Genomic DNA, 7,546 nt, shown 5'->3' with positions numbered 1-7,546 from the left:
GGACATTACAGTGAGGCTCTGGGATATTATTTTCGTTGACTCATTTATTTCTTGGTTTAAAATTCAACACAAATCCTAGTTACTAAAATCACAACCAGGGCATCCTTTGTTCCAGGATTTCTTGGCAGCCTAGGGGAGGCACAGAAGGAGGGTTACCTCGCAGGGTTGGGGGAGTGTTTCCAGGAGTGATTGACAGGCCTGGCCACTAGGGAAGACAACCAAGCTGGGACCTGTCCAGTCACCAGGGTTTAGAGGCAGGAATACAAAGGACTTGGAACATTTTGCCCCTTCTTATTACTCCTTTGGAGTTATTCTGACTCTCTGAGAGAACAAATGGTTGCGAGATTTCTTTGGGGTAAAAATATTCTTAAATCAAATGTGGTAACCACAGCATAACTCTGGAGAAACTAGAATTCATTGTAGTGTAAGTACCCTTCTAAAGGGTGAATTGTGTAATGTGTGGGTTAAGTCTCAGAAGGCTATTCTCAAACAAATCATAAGACAAAATGACTCCTAGAGAGTCAAGGCTGAGAAAATTTGAAACACACAGTTGTGAAGATTTCCTGCCTGTCTTTAGCTTTCTTCAGGACCTATCTTCTCTCAGATGACAGTGAAAGTCACAAACTTTGCTTTAATATCGTGCGAAAGGCACTCGGTTGTAGCGTCACAATATCTGAAGTTTTACATGTAAGGATAATGTACTCCCAGGTCTTAGGTGAGAAAAGTGGAATGTGTTTGACCCTGTAAAGGACCATGAGTTAGGAAGCAATAAATAAATAATCCTGTAGAGAGAAAACGATGTGGAGATAAAGGCTGAACAGGCTGAACGGTACAGACATAAATCTAATGCAAGACAGAGAAAAAAATCACTTTAAGTAACCTCCTCAGCTATTTTGCTTAACTGAGTAGCAAGACACCACACCTTTGCTGCCCACCCACAGCATGTTTTATTCCTCCCAGCGTTCTTAAAAGAAGACTGATATCACTTAAATCAAAATCCTTTCAATCTCTACCCCTCCTGCCTTCTACTCACTGCTGCCCTCTGACATACAAATTGTGTGAACTTTAAATTATTACCATGTTCTAATCAATATGTAGATGCCTACCTTATGTATAGCTAGCTGTTTTGGTGGAAATGATATAAAGAGAGGAAGTAGATAATTGTTGGTAAATGTTCTATATATACCTTGTCCTTAGCATTTGAAAAAAACTATAAGGTCCTGAGATTTTTTTAGGACTATAGACGAAGTGGTAACATCATGGCTGTGTTTCCCAGGGAACCTTAGAGAGAGGTGAATTCATTACAGGGCTCAGGGCCACCAAGAAGAACAATGATGACTCAAACATTGATGAGACTCAGAGCCAGAGCACTGGGCTGGAGAGTAAATTCAGTGGTTAAAGGCTCTTGTTGCAAAAGACCCTGGCTGAATTCCCAGCAACCACGTGGAGGCTCACTACTTTCTCAGGCTCCAAGCATGCATGTGTGGTACACAGATGTCCATGCAAGCCAAACACTCAAATGCATACAATGATAGATGGATAGATAGATAGATGGATGGATGGATGGATGGATGGATGGATAGATAGATAGATAGATAGATAGATAGATAGATAGATAGTAGATAGATAGATTTGAAAGCTCCAGACTTTAAGGGGGAAAAAAGAGCCAGCAAAATCACCTGCAACCCCATGGGAAGAAGAAGGTAAATCCACACTGCAGTTCTGTTGCTCCATATGGCACACATGTGCGCATGAGCACACACACACACACACACACATACATCTCTGAATCACGTACGCAAGTGTTTGGGACTCTGATTCCAGAGGCCACAATTTTCATGCCAGTTAATTATTTTCTCATATTAAAAAGAGATTGTTTTATAATTTCAACTAAATATAATCAATTAAATATTCCTATATATTCTCATTTGCAAAACCACACCAAATAAGAACCAAACTGGGTAATAGAAATGATAGGGACTCAGCAAGGACATTGAGAACCGGGGAAGAAGAAGGAGGAAGAGAAGGAGGAAGAGATGAAAGAAGAGAAGGAGGAAGGAGGAGGATAGAGGGGGAGGAGGAGGAAGGAAAAGGAAGAAGAAGGAAAGATGAGGGAGGAGGAAGTGAAAGGAGGAGGAGGAAGAAGGAAAGAAGACAAGGAAAATTGGAGGAGAATAAGGAGAGGGAGAAAAGGGGGGAAAAGAGGAGGAGGAGGAGGAAGAGGAAGAAATAAAATGAAAGACTGGAAAGAAACTAGATCTCCTGGTATAAGTCTTAAAAGCATGGAAGGAGGAGCTAGATAGAGCTTCTTAAAGAGAAGAAACTCAAGCTTTTTTCTAATAAAATACCTGGAATATCTCAAGAGTTGGAGCCCCAGATTCCCTTGGCTATTCAGAACGAAGGCTATGGCTAGCAAACAGGAGAACTGACCATAAAATACAGGCAATGGAAATCTCCATGGCCAGATGAAAACTCTTTCTTTGGAGACACCAAGAAACCAAGACACCACCTGAAGTTTTTACATAAATTGCATGGAATAGATAGCTCCCTTAGAATTAGAGGCGGTAGCTGTGTACTAATTACTAAGCCCAGGAAATGCTTAAAAGCATTGACTGCTGAATCTGTTTGTTCATAGTGCTAACACTACAACATGACATGATAAAAATTGGAATGTTCCACCAATTTCCCCATGCTATCATCTCTGTGTCTGTAATCTGAATAGATACTGCATATCAGAGGATTGCTATGAGATATAAATAAATATATAAATTGCACTAGGGCAATGGTAAGCCAAGCTAATTCCAGATAGCAGTAAAGTTCGTAAACAAACAACCCCTCCTTCCAAAAATCTTTTTAAAAGAGCTAAAACTTTGCAATCAGACTATTTCAAAAGACGTGATTTGGTTTGAAACATGCATGCAATATTTGTACTACTTCAAAAGATAAAAATTATACTTTACTTTGGAGAATGAGATACTCAGTTGCTTAAACCATGTGAAACTGCAGCTTTTTAATGTAGACTATTTCTTGATATAAAATCCTAATTAAAGTACTTTGTGGGTGACATTTAAGGCCTTAAACATTGACTCAAAGATTTTTCTGAAGTATGCGATACATTGTAGAAATAGATAATGGAGAATAGAAAGAATGAAACCCGTGAGACCTGTTCAAGCCACCGGGCAGAAATGGGAGGAAACTAGGGAGTGGAAAATACCTAAGGAAGGGACTGAACAAGAGAATAACAGAGAAAGATGCAATTTGCAAGTCTGCATTTTCACTTTCTAATTTTTATTCAGCAATGGACTTCACTAATAAAGGTAAAGGAAAGAGAGAGCCTGAAATTATTAATAAATTACCCTGGCTCTATGCACTGTTAGCCATGCAAACCATGCCTTTGCCTAGCTTTGACAAAAGCAAAATGCCTAACTAGAGGAAAGCATCAGAACTAGTAACAATTTGTTCCATGACTCTTACATGCCTAGTTTCCCAAATACACTGAGAACTCAATGAAAGCGCTTGTCTGTGAAGCAGGTACAAGGAGAGCTGAAATCAAAGCCTACAGGCACGCTGAAGATTTGCTGTGATTCAGCAAACATGTTTAGGAAATATGCTGAGATTTGTGGGCTAAAATAGTTTTCAAACTTCTAAAAAATAAAGTTGAATATATAATGACATTGCAAGCTTTAATTTTTGAAATTGGTTTCTGATCTCCTTTCATAGCAAAGACAATATATAAAACAGAAGGTAATGGATATACCAGGGTGGGGAATGGGAAGGCCAGGTAGAGGAGGGTACAGGGTTCCTCTGATAACTCACATTTAAAGGTCCAGTAACTCAACAGGGCAAGAACATAGAGGCAGAGACTGTGCCAGATTGTTTCTTACTAGCTTGCCCCCTTGCCATGGCTTGCTAAGGCAACTTATTCTATAAACCCAGGACTACCAGTCCAGGAATGACTCCACCCACAAATGGACTAGGCTTTTCCCAATTATTAACAAAGAAAATCTCCCCACAGACTTGACAACAGGCAAACAGTATGGAGGAGTTTTCTCAATTGTGGTTACATTTTCCCAGATGACCCTAGTTTGTGTCAAACTGACAAACCATGCACCCAGTAAAGAGGGGAGGAGATGGGCCTGAATTGATGTTACTAACTGAGGAGTTATTTGCATTTGATAGCTGCTGGGATAGGGACAGCCAGTTTTCTTTAATGGTGTGACACTTGGTATGTCAGGACAGTATCCATATCCAAGAGTAGTCTGTCAGCACAAACTACTGAATGGGGAGAGGAGAGACAGAAAGAGAGAGAGCAGGAGGCAGGAGGAGAGAGGGGGAGGGGAGAGGGGAAAAAGGGAGAGAGGGAAAGGGAGGGACAAGGACAGAAGAAGTGGGCAGAGAGAAAGGGAGAGAGAGAGAGACAAAGAGACAGAGATGGAGAGAGACAGAGAGAGAACATGAACATAAAGTTAAATAGGTAGGGAGGAGCTGGGTATTTGGAAGAAGTACAGAAGGGAAGGTGAGGATGGTCAAATTATCTCTATAAAATTCTCAAAGAATTGTGCTGGAGAAATGGCCCAGTGGTTAAGATCACTGCCTACTCTTCCAGAGGTCCTGAGTTCAATTCTCAGCAAACCACATGGTGGCTCACACCCATCTATGCATGGATCTGATGCCCTCTTCTGGCACACAGATGTACAAACAGATAAAGCACTCATATACATAAAATAAATACCTAAATCTTAAAAAAATTCTCAAAGAATAAAAAACTATGTTCATAGCAGTTTTATTCATAAGAGCCAGACTGAAAATATCCTAGATGTCCCTCAAGCAAAGAATGTATAAAAACATGGGGTAAACATTTACACAATGGAGTATTACTCAGCTATCTAAAACATAAAAATAAAACATAATGGAACTAGAAAAAAAACATCCAGAGTAATATAATCCATTCCTGGAAATACACACATGCTTATAAGGGGGCATTTCCTGTTAAGTAAAGTATAACCATGCTGCAATCTACAGACCCGGAGAGGCTAACTAACAAGGAGGGTTGATGAGGGAATGCAGAGATCCCTGGGTAGATTTTGCAAGTGGACTGGGGGCAGGCAAAGATCAGGCAGTTGGGAAGAGTGGAGAGCTAGAATGGAGAACTGGTATTGGAGGGGATTTGAGAGTGATGCATAAACCTAGTGCAGTGGAATGTTCTGGACTGACCCTATAAAAGACTCTCAGTTATGAGGTATATGGAGCCTGAATGGGTCATCTTCTATAACCAGGCAAGGGTTCCAGCAGTAGGACTAAGAATCAAAACCTTCAACCTACAATCTACCCTGCTTCCAAGATGTGCTGGGAAAAATGGTGGCACAGACCTTGTGGGCGTGGCAAACCATGACTAGTCGTGAGGAATTTAGGTCCTCTCCATGAACTCGAGTCTCACATCTAAACTTCTTGAATGGCCAGGAACTCTGGCCAGACAAGAGACACAGGATAGAACCAATTACTGGTCCAAATTTATGGCGACACCAAGAGAGGGAGCCCCACATCTAACACTTGGTGACTGGCCAGGAACCAGAGGCAGGTCAGCCAAGAGACACAGCATAGACCCAACCAAGACTTGGAAAATTTTCAATAAAATGATCACTAGTGATATTTTGCTACATTCATTGATCGGTGCCTAGACCAGTTGACATCACAAAGATAATCCAGCAACTGAAGGGAGCAGATGCAAGGACCCACAGCCCAAAACTAAGTGGAGGGGGTGGGTACCATGCAAAAGAGGACAGGTCCATGCAGGAGAGGTTGAAGACACCACGAGTACAGAACCCACAGCATCAGCTATACACGGGTCATAGGGAATCAAAGACTGAAGAGACATCTATGGGCCCTGTGTGGATATGAGCTAGGTCAACCTGTGCTGATGGGTGCTCTAATGGGATTCCTAGCAGTGGGAGTGGGTAATGTCTCTGATTCCTTTGCCTGCTCTTGGAACTCTTTTCATCTTACTGGGTTCCCTCTCCCAGTTTTTTTTAAGGGAAATGAGGAGGGGTTTGGGGGTATAGGGGAAAAGAGAGGGCTGACTGGGCATGGTGGAGGGAGTGGAAACTGTGTTTGGCATATGAAGTAAGAAAGAATGCTAAAATAAAGTGTATTGTTTTTTTAAAGAGAACGAGCTAAGCCTGATGGAAGGATTGTTTCACAGCAAAGAAACAATGGCTTCCATGGCTTGGGAAGACACTCTGGAAACCCAACTCATCCTTCAGTCAAATAAAGTAAAACATAATATTCACTCACCATCCTTATTAAGATTTCTAAAAAATATCATATGAAATACTTTTGTTTAAGATAAATAGTTATAAAGGCAGAGATATTAATATAACTAGATATATTAGATACAGATGTAGGTATAGATACAGATATATAGATATCACAAGATGTCACCATTTGAGAAAAACAGCTTGAGGCTGATCTAGCTAATCATTTCCAATCATGTTTAGATCCTTGTTTCCTATTTGCTCTCTTCTCCCTTTGCGTGACAGTTTGCCACTGAGAAAAGAATTCTCATTAATGTAGCTGTGAAGGCCAATAAAAGTTATGAATATTTTAATCAAGCTAGCAAAATCTTCAAGGATTCATTTTAACCCTTCTGTAGGGATAATTCCTGAAGATTTAGACTATTTCTGCCCCATAATCCCAAAGAAAAATTCTGAGTGACATTACACTATCTATAATCCTAAGAAATGATCTTAGAGTCCCAGTAGAAAATGATTCGAGAGGAAAATGAACATCCTTTGATGTAATGTTTCATATGGTGTAATCATTGCTGAGCTGTAGCTTAATATTCCTGTTTGTATGTACACTGCATTTTGTTTGCTGGTCAGGTGGTTGTGTATAAAATCAAACTATAAACTGAAGGGTGAGATCAGTTTTCCAAAATAAGAGGGACTCTCATATTACAGAAATGTTGGGCAATAATGTCCCGGCTTCAAAGACAGCACAAAGATCCCAGCTGAAATGTAGTTAAAATGTGAGGAAATGTATGGAGAACAAAGTGGTTTAGTTAATGCTGAAAATGAAAATAGATGCTTGGTTTATTAGAAATACTGTGGAAAAGAAAAAATTAAATATAAGTATATATTTGGTATTGATATAGTATGAATGTGGCCATTATTAATCTGTGCAGTTTCTCTCATATTATCTTAATACTACCTTTTGCCTGCTCTTCGGGGCATTGCAACTGTGGCAGAGGTATGTGTGCAGGAGCCACGGCAGGTGGCAGAGAGGCTGTCTACATACTCTCTGTGTTCTGATCTGTGAACATCTGAGTGATTAGTAGCCTAATATTCCCTGAAAAAAACCTGCCTGAGATGACCCTGATGGTGCTGTACAGGAATGGGCTGAGAGAGTGGGCAGGCTGCATCCTGCCTGGTACTCTAATGCACAAGTGGGACAGAGCACTCCTGAGAACACTTCTGAGATGACCGACCCCCCCGACACTCAGAGATCTCAGGGACCACTATGAGGAGCAAATAAATGCTAGAGATGGAAG

At 40.7% G+C, this 7,546-nt stretch overlaps 1 non-coding gene across 1 annotated transcript; it reads left to right on the top strand.

The window, feature by feature from the left end:
• The first annotated feature begins 7,212 nt into the window (after window positions 1-7,212).
• Window positions 7,213-7,342, top strand: LOC127671400 (small nucleolar RNA SNORA17). Its single transcript, XR_007974756.1, has one exon. It is a non-coding gene; the product is annotated as a small nucleolar RNA SNORA17 (small nucleolar RNA).
• Window positions 7,343-7,546: the final 204 nt, after the last annotated feature.

The sequence above is a fragment of the Apodemus sylvaticus genome, chromosome 20 (genome assembly GCF_947179515.1).
Source record: "Apodemus sylvaticus chromosome 20, mApoSyl1.1, whole genome shotgun sequence".
Lineage (NCBI taxonomy): Eukaryota > Metazoa > Chordata > Mammalia > Rodentia > Muridae > Apodemus > Apodemus sylvaticus.
This window is presented reverse-complemented; position numbering and strand designations above follow the sequence as displayed.